The sequence below is a fragment of the Bombina bombina genome, chromosome 2, assembly GCF_027579735.1.
Source record: "Bombina bombina isolate aBomBom1 chromosome 2, aBomBom1.pri, whole genome shotgun sequence".
Lineage (NCBI taxonomy): Eukaryota > Metazoa > Chordata > Amphibia > Anura > Bombinatoridae > Bombina > Bombina bombina.
The window spans coordinates 1,089,237,040-1,089,254,410 of NC_069500.1; the positions used below are offsets into that span (position 1 = coordinate 1,089,237,040).

The 17,371-nt window shown below is 39.4% G+C and overlaps 1 protein-coding gene across 3 annotated transcripts in view; it reads left to right on the top strand.

Annotated features, from left to right (window-relative positions):
- Positions 1-17,371, top strand: part of ARHGAP10 (Rho GTPase activating protein 10) — a 784,460-nt gene that overhangs the window by 190,852 nt on the left and 576,237 nt on the right. The gene's annotated exons all lie outside the window — the stretch shown is intronic.

Below are 17,371 nucleotides of genomic sequence, written 5' to 3' on the forward strand. Positions count from 1 at the left end.
ATAATTTTAATAAATCTAAATAAAATAACTATCATTCACTAAATTATTCCTATTCAAAACGAAATACCTATAAAATAAAGCCTAAGATAGCTACAATATAACTAATAGTTACATTGTAGCTATCTTAGGCTTTTTTTATTTTACAGGCAACTTTGTATTTATTTTAACTAGGTACAATAGTTATTAAATAGTTATTAACTATTTAATAGCTACCTAGTTAAAATAAATTCAAATTTACCTGTAAAATAAATCCTAACCTAAATTACACCTAACACTACACTATAATTAAATTAATTACCTAAACTAACTACAATTAAATACAATTGAAAAAAATTATCTAAAGTATGAAACCCCCCCCCACTAAATTACAGAAAATAATAAAATAATTACAAGTTTTTTAAACTAATTACACCTAATCTAATCCCCCTAATAAAATAAAAAAGCCCCCCTCAATAATAAAAAGCCCTACCCTATACTAAATTACAAATAGCCCTTAAAAGGGCCTTTTGCTGGGCATTGCCCCAAAGTGATCAGCTCTATTGCCTGTAAAAAAAAAATACAATACCCCCAACATTAAAACCCACCACCCACACACCCAACCCTACTCTAAAACCCACCCAATCCCCCCTTAATAAAACCTAACACTAACCCCTTGAAGATCATCCTACCTTGAGAAGTCTTCACCCAGCCGTGCCGAAGTCCTCAATGAAGCCGGGCGAAGTGGTCTTCTGCACGTCTGGAGGACCACTTCGCCCGGCTTCATTGAGGACTTCGGCACGGCTGGGTGAAGACTTCTCAAGGTAGGGTGATCTTCAAGGGGTTAGTGTTAGGTTTTATTAAGGGGGGATTGGGTGGGTTTTGGAGTAGGTTTGGGTGGTGGGTTTTAATGTTGGGGGGTATTGTATTTTTTTTCCAGGTAATAGAGCTGATTACTTTGGGGCAATGCCCCACAAAAGGCCCTTTTAAGGGCTCTTTGTAATTTAGTATAGGGTAGCGCTTTTTATTATTTATTTATTTATTTTTAATTTTATTAGGGGGATTAGATTAGGTGTAATTAGTTTAAAAAACTTCTAATTATTTTATTATTTTCTGTAATTTAGTGGGGGGGTTTTCTTTTCGTACTTTAGATAATTTTTTTCAATTGTATTTAATTGTAGTTAGTTTAGGTAATTAATTTAATTATAGTGTAGTGTTAGGTGTAATTGTAACTTAGGCTAGGATTTATTTTACAGGTATATTTGTCTTTATTTTAACTAGGTAGCTATTAAATAGTTAATCACTATTTAATAACTATTCTACCTAGTTAAAATAAATACAAAGTTGCCTGTAAAATAAAAATAAATCCTAAGCTAGCTACAATGTAACTATTAGTTATATTGTAGCTAACTTAGGGTTTATTTTATAGGTAAGTATTTAGTTTTAAATAGTAATAATTTAGTTGATGATAGTTATTTTATTTAGATTTATTTAAATGATATTTAAGTTAGGGGGGGTTAGGGTAAGACTTAGGTTTAGGGGTTAATAACTTTAATATAGTGGCGGCGACTTTGGGGGCGGCAGATTAGGGGTTAATAAGTGTAGTTAGGTTGCGGCGACATGATTGGGGGTGGCAGATTAGGGGTTAATAAATATAATGTAGGGATCGGCGATGTTGGGGGCATCAGATTAGGGGTTCATAAGTATAATGTAGGTGGCGGCGGTGTCCGGAGCGGCAGATTAGGGGTTAATAATATAATGTAGGTGTCAACGATGTCGGGGGCGGCAGATTAGGGGTTAATAAGTGTAATATTAGGGGTGTTTAGACTCGGGGTTCATGTTAGGGTGTTAGGTGTAGACATAAAAAGTATCTCCCCATAGGAATCAATGGGGCTGCGTTAGGAGCTTTACGCTGCTTTTTTGCAGGTGTTAGGTTTTTGTTCAGCTGGCTCTCCCCCATTGATTCCTATGGGGAAATCGTGCACAAGCACGTTTTACCTGCTTACCGCTAACGTAAGCAGCGCTGGTATTGAGGTGAGATGTGGAGCTAAATTTTGCTCTACGCTCACTTTTTTGCGGCTGGTTTCTAAAGACCCGTAATACCAGCGTTACTGTAGGTGAGCGGTGAGCATAAGCTGCTCATTAGCACCGCACAGCCTTACCGACAAAACTCGTAATCTAGGCGTTAGACTTTATTGTTGTTTTACATATGCTTGTCTTTTTTTATATATTTTTATTTATGCATTTTATATATTTTTATTTATGCATTTCTTAGCATTACTCAAAATACCATGCATAGGAAACAGCAGCAATTAAAAGGAAATTGTACTCTAAAATGTTTTATCTTGCATCTTGATTTTTATTTGGTCTGTAAAATGGTTAAATGAAAGCTATGAAACTAATGCAGCAGCATTGGTTATATCCTTCATAGTAGTGATCAGTGGGCAGAACTGCCTCATCTTTACTCAACCGGCTAGATTTAGAGTTCTGCGGCCAAAGGGGTGCGTTAGCTACGCATGCTTTTTCCCCCCTGCACCTTTTAAATACCGCTGGTATTTAGAGTTCACAGAATGGCTGGGTTTTCAGTGCGTTAGGCTCCAAAAAGGGAGCGTAGAGCATAATTTAACGCCACTGCTACTCTAGATACCAGCGGTGCTTACGGACGCGGCCAGCTTCAAAAACGTGCTCGTGCACGATTCCCCCATAGAAAACAATGGGGCTGTTTGAGCTGAAAAAAAAATACCTGCAAAAAAGCCGCGTTCAGCTCCTAACGCAGCCCCATTGTTTTCTATGGGGAAACACTTCCTACGTCTGCACCTAACACTCTAACATGTACCCCGAGTCTAAACACCCCTAACCTTACACTTATTAACCCCTAATCTGCCGCTCCGTAAACCGCCACTACTTACATTATCCCTATGTACCCCTAATCTGCTGCCCCTAACACCGCCGACCCCTATATTATATTAATTAACCCCTAATCTGCCCCCCACAACGTCGCCTCCACCTGCCTACACTTATTAACCCCTAATCTGCCGACCGGACCGCGCCGCTATTATAATAAAGTTATTAACCCCTAATTCGCCTCACTCCCGCCTCAATAACCCTATAATAAATAGTATTAACCCCTAATCTGTCCTCCCTAACATCGCCGACACCTAACTTCAAACATTAACCCCTAATCTGCCGACTGGAGCTCACCGCTATTCTAATAAATGTATTAACCCCTAAAGCTAATTCTAACCCTAACCCTAACACCCCCCTAAGTTAAATATAATTTTTATCTAAAGAAATAAATTAACTATTATTAAATAACTTATTCCTATTTAAAGCTAAATACTTACCTGTAAAATAAACCCTAATATAGCTACAATATAAATTATAATTATATTGTAGCTATTTTAGGATTAATATTTATTTTACAGGCAACTTTGTAATTATATTAACCAGGTACAATAGCTATTAAATAGTTCAGAACTATTTAATAGTTACCTAGTTAAAATAATTACAAAATTACCTGTAAAATAAATGCAATAGAAAAGTGTTTTCTGTCCAGTCAACACTGTAGATTTGCATAATCAACAAATGCATGATAAGAAGACAATGCAATAGCACTTAGTTTGAACTTCAAATGAGTAGTAGATTTTTGTTAAATAAATTGCAAAGTTATGTCTATTTCCACTCCCCCTGTATCATGTGACAGCCATCAGCCAATCACAAATGCATATACGTATATGCTGGGAATTTTTGCACATGCTCAGTAGGAGCTGGTGACTCAAAAAGTGTAAATAGAAAAAGACTGCACATTTTGTTAATGGAAGTAAATTGGGAAGTTGTTTAAAATTGCATGCTCTATCTGAATCATGAAGTTTAATTTTGACTTGAGTGTCCCTTTAAGTTCCCAATCAAGGGCTAGATTGCAAGTGAATCGCTAATTTATCGCAGTCCTGCAAATGGGCATATTTCCCCATTTGCAGGAGAGGGATAATTAATTGGCAATTACAAGTGGCTGTTTATTGCACAAGCCTTTTGCACAAACGCAAGTTTGCATTCTCATTACGATTAACTGTAACAACAGCTCTGGTATTACAAAGTGGAGCGCTAACATCACTTGCATGCAATCGATATTTAGCACTCCACTTGTAATCTGACCCTAAATACAGTAGAACTGTATAATCAACAAGTGCATAATAAAAAGACAATGCAATAGCACATACCCTGAATTAAAGATAAACAGTAGATTTTTTTTTCTGAAAAATTATGAAAATGTCCAAACAATTGCTAGCCCACTAGATCATGTGTTAGCCATCAAAATAAAACAATAGTAATTTACAATAATGTGCTCTTGTTATTAAAGGATATAGTCTTTAAGACTGCTTTCTGCTGTTGAGTTTATCTTGGGGAAATGCCCCTTTAAGGAAATATTCCTTTAAAACCTTCTCCTTTTCCACACCAGAATCCTTAAAATTAAACGAGAGAGGTACAAACAATAGTGAAGTTATTTGATTAAAAGATATATGTGAATACTATAGGACCATACTCACACACTTGAGAGCTAATGACTGAGCTCTCAGTTGTATTTGCTCAATATTACCCCATTCCTCTGGCAAGTTAGATAACAGGAGACCACAGGATCCAGGTAAATATTTATTTATAACATATATAAAAACATCATATATAGGTCATTGCATTAGCACACTGGCATTAATGCTGATCATCATTTAGGACACATCACGCAGGGCCACCATCAGGGGGTGACGGGTGACTCCAGTCAGGGGCCCATGCCTAAGGGGGCCCAAGATGTGACAGTGCCAAAACGCCATGTATTTTGTGTGTAAAGTACTTTTCTCTTGTAAGGTGTATCCAGTCCACGGATCATCCATTACTTGTGGGATATTCTCCTTCCCTACAGGAAGTTGCAAGAGGATCACCCACAGCAGAGCTGCAATATAGCTCCTCCCCTAACTGCCATATCCAGTCATTCTCTTGCAAGCTCTCAACATAGCTGGAGGTAGTAAGAGGAAAGTGGTGTAATATAGTTAGTTTTTTCTTCAATCAAAAGTTTATTGTTTTTAAATGGTACCGGAGTTGTACTATTTTATCTAAGGCAGCATTTAGAAGAAGAATCTGCCTGCGTTTTTCTATGATCTTAGCAGAAGTAACTAAGATCCACTGCTGTTCTCACATATGTCTGAGGAGTGAGGTAACTTCAAAGGGAGAATGGCGTGCAGGTTATTCTGCAATAAGGTATGTGCAGTTTAAGTTTTTCTAGGGATGGAATTTGCTAGAAAAAAGCTGCTGATACCGGATTAATGTAAGTTAAGCCTAAATACAGTGATTTTATAGCGACTAGTATCAGGCTTACTATCAGAGGTATATACTCTGATTAATGTGCAATATAAAACGTTTGCTGGCATGTTTAATCGTTTTTATATATGCTTTGATAAAACTTATTGGGGCCTAGTTTTTTCCACATGGCTAGCTTGATTTTTGCCTAGAAACAGTTTCCTGAGGCTTTCCACTGTTGTAATATGAGTTGGAGGGGCCTAGTTAAAATTACAGACAGAGACATTCAGCTTCCCTCAGCAGTCCCCTGCATGCTTTAGGACATCTCTGAAGGGCTCAAAAGGCTTCAAAAGTCATATATTGAGGAAGGTAAAGCCACAGTGAAGCTGTGGCAGTTGTTGTGACTGTTTTAAAAAAACCAAAAAACAAACAAACGTTTTTTTCAATATGTTAATCCGTTTTTTGTATTAAGGGGTTAATCATCCATTTGCAAGTGGGTGCAATGCTCTGCTAACTTGTTACATACACTGTAAAAATTTCGTTAGTTTAACTGCCTTTTTTCACTGTTATTTCAAATTTTAGCAAAATTTGTTTCCCTTAAAGGCACAGTAACGTTTTTTATATTGCTTGTTTAACTTGATGTAAAGTGTTTTCCAAGCTTGCTAGTCTCATTGCTAGTCTGTATAAACATGTCTGACATAGAGGAAGCTCCTTGTTCATTATGTTTAAAAGCCATGGTGGAACCCCATATGAGAATATGTACTAAATGTATTGATTTCACTTTAAACAATAAAGATCAGCTTTTATCTTTAAAAAATTTATCACCGGAGGATTCTGACGAGGGGGAAGTTATGCCGACTAACTCTCCCCACGTGTCAGATCCTTTGACTCCAGCTCAAGGGACTCACGCTAAAATGGCGCCAAGTACATCGAAGACGCCCATAGCGATTACTTTGCAGGACATGGCGGCAATCATGGATAATACCCTGTCAGCGGTATTAGCCAGACTGCCTGAATTCAGAGGAAAGCGTGATAGCTCTGGGGTTAGACGTAGTACAGAGCGTGCAGATGCCTTAAGGCCCATGTCTGATACTGCGTCACAATATGCAGAAGCTGAGGAAGGAGAGCTTCAGTCTGTGGGTGACATTTCTGATTCGGGGAAACCTGATTCATATATTTCTACTTTTAAATTTAAGCTTGAGAACCTCCGTGTATTGCTTGGGGAGGTGTTAGCTGCTCTGAATGACTGTGACACAATTGCAGTACCAGATAAATTGTGTAGACTGGATAAATACAATGCAGTGCCGGTGTGTACTGATGTTTTTCCAATACCTAAAAGGTTTACAGAAATTATTAATAAGGAGTGGGATAGACCCGGTGTGCCGTTTCCCCCCCTCCTATTTTTAGAAAAATGTTTCCAAAAGACGCCACCACACGGGACTTATGGCAGACGGTTCCTAAGGTGGAGGGAGCAGTTTCTACTTTATCAAAGCGTACCACTATCCCTGTCGAGGACAGTTGTGCTTTTTCAGATCCAATGGATAAAAAATTAGAAGGTTACCTTAAGAAAATGTTTATTCAACAAGGTTTTATCCTGCAGCCCCTTGCATGCATTGCGCCTGCCACTGCTGCTGCGGCGTTCTGGTTTGAGTCTCTGGAAGAGGCCTTTCAGACAGCTACTCCATTGACTGAAATACTTGACAAGCTTAGAACACTTAAGCTAGCTAATTCTTTTGTTTCTGATGCCATTGTTCATTTGACTAAACTAACGGCTAAGAATTCTGGATTCGCCATCCAGGTGCGTAGGGCGCTATGGCTTAAATCTTGGTCAGCTGACGTGACTTCAAAGTCTAAATTACTTAACATTCCCTTCAAGGGGCAGACCCTATTCGGGCCTGGTTTGAAGGAAATTATTGCTGACATTACTGGAGGTAAGGGTCATACCCTTCCTCAGGACAGGGCCAAATCAACGGCCAAACAGTCTAATTTTCGTGCATTTCGAAACTTAAAGGCAGGTGCAGCATCAACTTCCTCTGCTACAAAACAAGAGGGAACTTTTGCTCAATCCAAGCCGGGCTGGAAACCTAACCATTCCTGGAACAAAGGCAAGCAGGCCAGAAAGCCTGCTGCTGCCTCTAAGACAGCATGAAGGAACGGCCCCCTATCCTGTAACGGATCTAGTAGGGGGCAGACTTTCTCTCTTCGCCCAGGCATGGGCAAGAGATGTTCATGATCCCTGGGGCGTTGGAGATCATATCTCAGGGATATCTTCTGGACTTCAAAGCTTCCCCTCCTCAAGGGAGATTTCATCTTTCGAGATTATCTGTAAACCAGATAAAGAAAGAGGCATTCTTACGCTGTGTGCAAGACCTCCTAGTTATGGGAGTGATCTGTCCAGTTCCACTGACGGAACAGGGACAGGGTTTTTATTCAAATCTGTTTGTGGTTCCCAAAAAAGAGGGAACCTTCGGACCCATTTTGGATCTAAAGATCTTAAACAAATTCCTCAGAGTTCCATCGTTCAAAATGGAAACTATTCGGACCACCCTACCTATGATCCAGGAGGGTCAGTACATGACCACAGTGGATTTGAAGGATGCTTACCTTCACATACCGATTCACAAAGATCATCATCGGTTCCTAAGGTTTGCCTTTCTGGACAGGCATTACCAATTTGTAGCTCTTCCCTTTGGGTTAACTACAGCTCCAAGAATCTTTACAAAGGTTCTGGGATCGCTTCTGGACGACATCCTGATACAGGCGTCAAGCTTTCAGATTGCCAAGTCACATATGGACATAGTTCTGGCATTTCTCAGGTCACATGGGTGGAAGGTGAACGAGGAAAAGAGTTCTCTATCCCTACTCACGAGAGTCTCCTTCCTAGGGACTCTGATAGATTCTGTAAAAATGAAGATTTACCTGACAGAATCCAGGTTATTAAAGCTTCTAAAATCTTGCCGTGTTCTTCATTCTATTCCGCGCCCTTCGGTGGCTCAGTGTATGGAAGTAATCGGCTTGATGGTAGCGGCGATGGACATAGTGCCATTTGCACGCCTACATCTCAGACCGCTGCAACTATGCATTCTCAGTCAGTGGAATGGGGATTACACAGATTTGTCCCCTCTGCTAAATCTGGATCAAGAGACCAGAGATTCTCTTCTCTGGTGGCTATCTCGGGTCCATCTGTCCAAAGGTATGACCTTTCGCAGGCCAGATTGGACAATTGTAACAATAGATGCCAGCCTTCTAGGTTTGGGTGCAGTCTGGAATTCCCTGAAGGCTCAGGGATCATGGACTCAGGAGGAGAAACTCCTCCCAATAAATATTCTGGAGTTAAGAGCAATATTCAATGCTCTTCTAGCTTGGCCTCAGTTAGCAACCCTGAGGTTCATCAGATTTCAGTCGGACAACATCACGACTGTGGCTTACATCAACCATCAAGGGGGAACCAGGAGTTCCCTAGCGATGTTAGAAGTCTCCAAGATAATTCGCTGGGCAGAGACTCACTCTTGCCACCTATCAGCAATCCATATCCCAGGTGTAGAGAACTGGGAGGCGGATTTTCTAAGTCGTCAGACTTTTCATCCGGGGAAGTGGGAACTCCATCCGGAGGTGTTTGCTCAATTGGTTCTAACAGCGCCTTGGTTCTTCAACCTGGCTTATGTGTTTCCACCGTTTCCTCTGCTCCCTCGACTGATTGCCAAAATCAAACAGGAGAGAGCATCGGTGATCTTGATAGCGCCTGCGTGGCCATGCAGGACCTGGCATGCAGACCTAGTGGACATGTCATCCTTTCCACCATGGACCCTGCCTCTGAGACAAGACCTTCTACTACAAGGTCCTTTCAATCATCCGAATCTAATTTCTCTGAGACTGACTGCATGGAGATTGAACGCTTGATTTTATCAAAGCGTGGCTTCTCCGAGTCAGTCATTGATACCCTTATACAGGCACGAAAGCCTGTCACTAGGAAAATCTACCATAAGATATGGCGTAAATACCTTTTTTGGTGTGAATCCAAGAATTACTCATGGAGTAAGATTAGGATTCCTAGGATATTGTCCTTTCTCCAAGAGGGTTTGGAAAAAGGATTATCAGCTAGTTCTTTAAAGGGACAGATTTCTGCTCTGTCTATTCTTTTGCACAAGCGTCTGGCAGAAGTTCCAGACGTTCAAGCTTTTTGTCAGGCTTTGGTTAGAATTAAGCCTGTGTTTAAACCTGTTGCTCTCCCAGGGAGCTTAAACTTGGTTCTTAAATTTCTTCAAGGGGTTCCGTTTGAACCCCTTCATTCCATTGATATCAAACTTTTATCTTGGAATGTTCTGTTTTTGATGGCTATTTCCTCGGCTCGGAGAGTCTCTGAGTTATCTGCCTTACAATGTGATTCTCCTTATCTGATTTTCCATTCAGATAAAGTTGTTCTGCGTACAAACCTGGGTTTTTACCTAAGGTAGTTTCTAACAAAAATATCAATCAAGAGATTGTTGTTCCATCATTGTGTCCTAATCCTTCTTCAAAGAAGGAACGCCTTTTACATAATCTGGACGTGGTCTGTGCTTTAAAGTTTTACTTACAAGCTACTAAAGATTTTCGCCAAACATCTACACTGTTTGTTGTTTACTCTGGACAGAGGAGAGGTCAAAAAGCTTCTGCAACCTCTCTTTCTTTTTGGCTTCGGAGCGTAATACGCTTAGCCTATGAGACTGCTGGACAGCAGCCCCCTGAAAGGATTACAGCTCATTCTACTAGAGCTGTGGCTTCCACCTGGGCCTTTAAAAATGAGGCTTCTGTTGAACAGATTTGCAAGGCGGCGACTTGGTCTTCGCTTCATACCTTTTCATAATTTTACAAATTTGATACTTTTGCTTCTTCGGAGGCTATTTTTGGGAGAAAGGTTCTACAGGCAGTGGTTCCTTCCATCTAAGCCTGCCTTGTCCCTCCCTTCATCCGTGTACTTTAGCTTTGGTAGTGGTATCCCACAAGTAATGGATGATCCGTGGACTGGATACACCTTACAAGAGAAAACATAATTTATGCTTACCTGATAAATTTATTTCTCTTGTGGTGTATCCAGTCCACGGCCCGCCCTGTCTTTTTAAGGCAGGTCAAAATTTTAATTTAAACTACAGTCACCACTGCACCCTATGGTTTCTCCTTTCTCGGCTTGTTTCGGTCGAATGACTGGATATGGCAGTTAGGGGAGGAGCTATATAGCAGCTCTGCTGTGGGTGATCCTCTTGCAACTTCCTGTTGGGAAGGAGAATATCCCACAAGTAATGGATGATCCGTGGACTGGATACACCACAAGAGAAATAAATTTTTCAGGTAAGCATAAATTATGTTTTTTATGCTATACTGCAGGAAACTATAAGCTCCAGAATGCTTTGCAGCTAAAAACCTCAAATCAGAGGTGGAGGGTGGAGCTCCCACAGCTGCAATGCACATAGGGAGTGTGGGAGGAGGCAGCAGCAGCTGCTATGTGATTTGCTGCGTTCCCTGTCATGCAGGAAAAGTCCGTAGCTGCACCTCCCTCTTCTGCCTTCAGAGGCTCCCTTTTAGTTACAGAAGGCAGAGAAGCAAGCTAGCTGAGTTGGTATGTCTGCAAAAAACAAACATGTCATTTGTTAAGGAAGGTTGCTCATAGCCATGGTCCAGCTCAGACAGGGGTTGTTTACCCTGCAGCTTAGAGACTGTGTGGAACTCTAAAGCTGATCCCTTCTCTCACTGACACCAATGAATCTTGCTTTAAATGCCATCTATACTGCTGGAAAAAAAGTATTACACACTCACAGTTAAAAGTGTCTTGGTGACTTTAATCAGTTGCAGTATTAACTGTTAAACTGCTGGTTAAAGTCATCAAGATATTTCATAGATCTGCACAAAAGTCATTTTTTTATTTTTTATTAATGTATATGATACACACATAAAATACATATAATTAAAAAAAACATCAACAATATGCTGATCTGGTGAGAACAAGCACATGAATTGTATGGATCTCTACTTGTAAATATCTGAATAAGCTCTGTTAAGGGATCATATTTTACCTTAGTAAATACATTATACTGTTCTTTATAATTCACCACTTTCCTACCTCGTTATATAACAGTATTTCTAAAGGTTGTATTAGTGAAGCACAAAATAACTTTGCCATAAACTAATCCATGTGATATGTATTATTAAAGAATACAATCAATCATTAGTGACATAAAAATTCCATCTTGAATATGGAAAAGCACTGTAAGAATGATACAATATGTTTTTGCCCAATAAGAACTTTAATTTTTTTAAATTGATTTTAAAACTAACTTCAAGTGCATGTTTGTGCACATCTAGTCCCTGAGGACAGGTTGTTCACTGGCTGCTGTGAACAACTTCAACATCTTTATTAGGGAGACAGGGCTCAGAAGGAGTTGGAGCATATTAAAAAGATGTGACTGTGACCCAAATTTACATCTGTACTGTGTATGTCACTCAGATGACTCTAAATTTCTAAATAAGCAGCACATCTAATTTCCCTGATTGTTCTTGATAAATATATTCCCCCTGTGTAGCCCCCTCCACTCACAAAATGTACAGTATGTGTAAATGAGGTTGTGCATGACACTGGCATTATAAACCACTCAGACATCATGCATAAATAGAAACTTGCCCACCATCTGGCTAGGTGTGTGGCACTGGCAGAAAGCTGATTAATAACCTAAGCCTTATTGAAAAACATAGGAATTGCCTTTTTTTTCTTCAGTTAGAAATAGCTGTTTTCTTTCATGTAATTGGCAAGAGTCCATGAGCTAGTGACGTATGGAATATACAATCCTACCAGGAGGAGCAAAGTTGCCCAAACCTCAAAATGCCTATAAATACACCCCTCACCACACCCACAACTCATTTTTACAAACTTTGCCTCCTGTGGAGGTGGTGAAGTAAGTTTGTGCTAGATTTTTATGATTTCTTCTAAGATAAGTGCTTCTAAGCTTTCTAAAGCCCAATTTCTCTCAGAGTACAGTGTTTGTCAGAGGGATGTGAAGAGAGTATCGCCTATTGTTTTTATGGTTTCCCTTGCAGGAAATCTTTTCAAGGGTTCTCTGTTATCAGTCGTAGGGATTCATCGCCTACCTCCATTTTCAGATCGACGATATACTCTTATATACCAGTACCTCTGCTGATAGTTTTCAGTACTGGTTTGGCTATCTGCTATATGTGGATATAGGTATCTTCGGTAAGTATGTATAATTTTTTTTAAAAAAAAACTTTATTTGTATAAATACTGGATCCGCAACAACATGAAAACATACACATTGTACAGAGATTTACCTTTACACATGCAAAGGTTAAAAGGGAGACAGCATACTTCTCGCACCGCTTGGGTGGACGAGCGTTGCTAATCAGAGATTAATTTCCATACCGCTACAGAGACCAGCATAATTTTCTATTTTTTAACAAATACAAAACATTAATAAACACCAACTTAACACTCAACCTTAGTGAGTAGTCACTCCACTAGATCCTCCACTCCGGGGGGGGGGCTACACCTCGGCACGCAAAAGGGGGAAAAAACATGGCCCTGATGCTCTCCTAAAATTAAGGCCTAATTTAGAATCGATAGGGCAAAAGTCCTCTACACAGAGCTCAAATTATGGAGGCCCAGGGGGAGGGCACCATCTACCATGAAGATTCTCTTCCAGCATGAACAAGGAGTTGCGGAAGGGATAGACTATCCTGTGTCTTACTTGTGGGGATATGTGGAGGAGATAGGGTTCACATTTGTGGGTAAAGGCCTTGATTCTTTTTTCCAAGTCTCCCTGTACGTCTGATTGTTCCACAAGTACCTGGTTATGTATTGCCAGTAATAACTTCCTAAAGGGAGGGGCTCTTTTAGTTACCCAAAATTGCAGAATTAGTCTCCTGGCAAGGAGTATAACAGCGTGGAGAAATTTTTTGTGTCTTGGTGTAACCGTAAAGTCATGGAGAAATATAATGTTAGATGACGTCAAAACCACTCTCTCTCTCAGGACTTTTTGTAGCCAAAACCCAAGCCTCCCCCACAGTCCAACTAGTTTTGGGCAGTCCCAAATGAGATGTATAATGTCAAGAGACGGTAAGGAACATTTAATGCAACTGCCTGCGGTATGATTTTAGCTCTACGCCCTGGGAGAATGTATGCCTGGTGCAGCAACTTTGTATGAGCTTCTCTCGAATACGCAGAGAGAGTGGCCCCATGTACTCTAGAAAAACTATCAGTTAAATCTGGCATGGTAATGGATATATCTCTTGTTCGCTGCCATTTGTTGTGTAGCGTCTGTATGACCGGCTCCTCCAGGTGTGTCACTATTTCATTGTATATGCTGGTAATGGAATGTGAACCTCGTGGTGTAATGCGGAACAGCTTATCTATACTGGAGCTAGTATCTGCAAGTTGTTTGGTGGTGACTAGGGCGTTCACGTAGTGCCTGCATTGAAAGTAGGCAAATCTGGTATTGGGTGGGATGTTGTAGGCTTCCCTAAGAGCCTGGAATGAGAGCATCTGAAATGTGGTGGGGGTAAGTAACTGAGCAACAGAAGTCAGCCCAAGAGCTCCCCACACCCGGAAAGCCCGTGTAGTGTATCCCGGAATTAATTTAGGATTCCCCTGGATGGGTAAGTGTTTAGTGACTTCGTGGTCTATCTTCCAGAATCTACACAGCTTGCGCCACGCGGGTCGCAAAATAATATGCTTTGTGAAATATGGGGGGGGGGGGGAGAAGACAGCCTGGCATGCGGCAAATAAGCCACACTCAGAGGTGCAACCATATCTATTTCTACCGCAGGGCTAAAATAGTCAGATCGTGTAAGCCATCCCATGGTCAGCTTAGCTAGTGTTGCCCAATTATACCATTGGATGTTCGGGAACTTAAGGCCTCCCACATTTACTGGCATAGACAATTTGGTTTTGCTGATCCTATGTTTCCTCTGGTTCCATATAAATGAGGCAAATGTGGTCGAAATGGTTTGTATGTCCTTGTTGTGAAGAAGTAGGGGAAGCATCTGTAAGGGATATAAGATTTTCTCTTGTAAGGTGTATCCAGTCCATGGATTCATCCTTTACTTGTGGGATATTGTCCTTCCCAACAGGAAGTGGCAAAGAGAGCACACAGCAGAGCTGTCATATCTCTTTTCATTAAATTTATTTGCCAGAATATCTGCCTCTTTGTTGAAATCTCCTATAGACGTGCAATTTCTAGAGTCTGAGAAAATTGACTATATGGTATATTGTTTTTCCACTTTTGTTGATGGGCAATTCTATAGTCAATAAAGCTGTTCCTCTCTGTTGGTTTTCTAAAGTTTGACACTGCTGTTTTATTTTCATCATTTACAAAAAGTCGAAGATCTAGAAATTCAATCTCAGTTCTGGAATGGTTCTCAGTAAATTTCAAGTTGTAATCATTGTTATTAATGTATTCAACGAATTCATTGACTAAACTGATATCACCCTCCCATAGAATTATCACATCGTCACTATATCTCTGATATTATCACTAAAGCGATGTGGTTTCCAAATATATTCATTCTCAAAGGTGTGCATATACAGATTTGCATATGATGGAGCAAAGGTGGTACCCATTGCGGTACCTCTGATCTGTCTGTAATACACACCTTCAAAAATGAAATAGTTGTGTTCCAATATAAATTGTATACATTCCAATATGAATTCTTGGTCTGCAACTGGAAATCCCCATTTGGCCAATTCTATTTTGACCGCTCTTATTCCTTTGTCATGCGGTATCGGCATATATAATGCCGATACATCGCATGTAATCCAACAGTAGTTATCTTTCCAGTCAATCCCTTCAAATAGTCTGATAGCATGTGTGGTGTCCTTCAGGTAAGCCCTTGTGCTCTTAACAATATTCTGTAGATAGTAATCGATGTACTTAGATACTTTATCTGTCAGGGAACAAATCCTTGATACAATGGGCCTGCCTGGAGGACACTCCACGCACTTGTGGATCATAGGGAGATGGTAAAAATATGGTATTTTAAGATCCAATTCTTGTAAATACTTGAATTCATCAATATTTAAAATACCCTCAGTTGTGGCACTAACTAAAATTGAATTTAATTTTGATAGATATACTTTAGTTGGGTCTGTTTTCAGAAGACAATGTTTCCACATCGCTTTAGTGATAATATAGTCAAGTATCAGAGATATATTGACGGTGATAATTCTATGGAAGGGTGATATCAGTTTAGTCAATGAATTTGTTGAATACATTAATAACTATGATTACAACTTGAAATTTACTGAGAACCATTCCAGAACTGAGATTGAATTTCTAGATCTTCGACTTTTTGTAAATGATGAAAATAAAAAAGCAGTGTCAAACTTTAGAAAACCAACAGAGAGGAACAGCTTTATTGACTATAGAAGTTCCCATCAACAAAAGTGGAAAAACAATATACCATATAGTCAATTTCTCAGACTCAGAAGAAATTGCACTTCTATAGGAGATTTCAACAAGGAGGCAGATATTCTGGCAAATAAATTCAATGAAAAGAGATATGACCCCGAAATAATAGAAAAGTCAAGATTAAAGGCATTGGAACAAACTAGGGAACAACTGTTAAGGAAAGAAGGAGACCATAAGACATATATTAACCAAAAACAACAGAATAGACAGAGTAAAGATCAGATTAGATTCATTACAACTTTTATTGAGGGACATAGAATCATAAAGGATGTTTTCAAGAAGCACTGGGGGATTTTAAAATCAGATAGTCTTTTAGCACCATCACTGACAAATAACCCATTGATTACTTTCAAGAAAGGAAGAAATTTAAAGAATTTATTAGCCCCTAGCAAATAAAAAACTATTAAAAAAGAACCGACAACGTCTATCAGGAGTAACTGGTTAAGTTTGAAAAAGGGTACCTATAAGTGTGGGAAACGAAATTGTGGAATGTGTAAGCATGTTAAAAATTAATCCAGTTTCCCCAATAGCGATAACACCCGAGAGTTTCAAATTCACTTGCGATTTCACACATGTGGTCTACCTGCTAACCTGTGGGTGTGACCTTATGTATGTAGGTCGCACCAAAAGGAAGATAAGGCGCAGATTCAAGGAACATCTAAATAACATTAAAAATAAAATCGACAACCATAGTGTTCCACTTCACTATAGAGATGTTCATGGTGGCGATTCCAGTTCCCTTAATATTCAAGTTATTGATTGGATCCCCCCAATGAACAAAATAGATTACTTGTCCTCCGCAAACGAGAGACCTACTGGATACAGAAACTTAATTGTCTGTGTCCAGGGGGTCTCAATGTAGATCTAGATGTGGCTGCTTTTATGTAAAACTACTTCTGTAACACTAGAAAAGAGCTTTCAGTTTATAAAACCATCTGAGTTTATAGTTCACATTGTAACATTTTATTACTTTGTAGTTCCCATCATAATGTAGATTAAAATAATCAATTTGTCTTGTATTGTAATTTGGGTATTAAATAACTTATATAAAAAATACCCCGTAATGTTGTGTATATAAATTAATTTTTATTTCTATTTATGTACTTTTAATATAACACGCTTTTTATATGTTCATGTATTTTCCCCAAAAATCCATTTGTATACCTAATCCGATATGTTATAAAAATCTAATGGTTCACTTTGAGGTATATTAGTTTAGACTTTTAATCTTTCAAAACTATTATCAGTAATATATTCAATGGTGCATCTTTAGCTTTTATTTGTATTTTGATGATGTTTTCCAAACGTCATTTTTTAATAATTTTTTATTAAATTTATTGTTGTCTTTGTAGTTATATTTTAGTCATTTATAGATCCAAGTGTAAAACAAAGCAAGGGATCAATTTCCAACCAATAAAAAAGGACTGATCGCTATATAAGATGAACTATGGTGATCTAAGACATATCACCTCTTGAGAAAGACCGCACGCTGGCGGTTGAAACGCGCTGAGGCCAATTGTGGACGGTTTGAGGATCCGTAGTCTCTTGCAGGACATTGTGTATTCTTCGTTCGGCTATTGCAATCTATGCCGCAAGTACGGAAGCCCGCGAAGAACACCATCACACGCGTAGTGAGTACGGTATTCGGAGACTCACTTGGA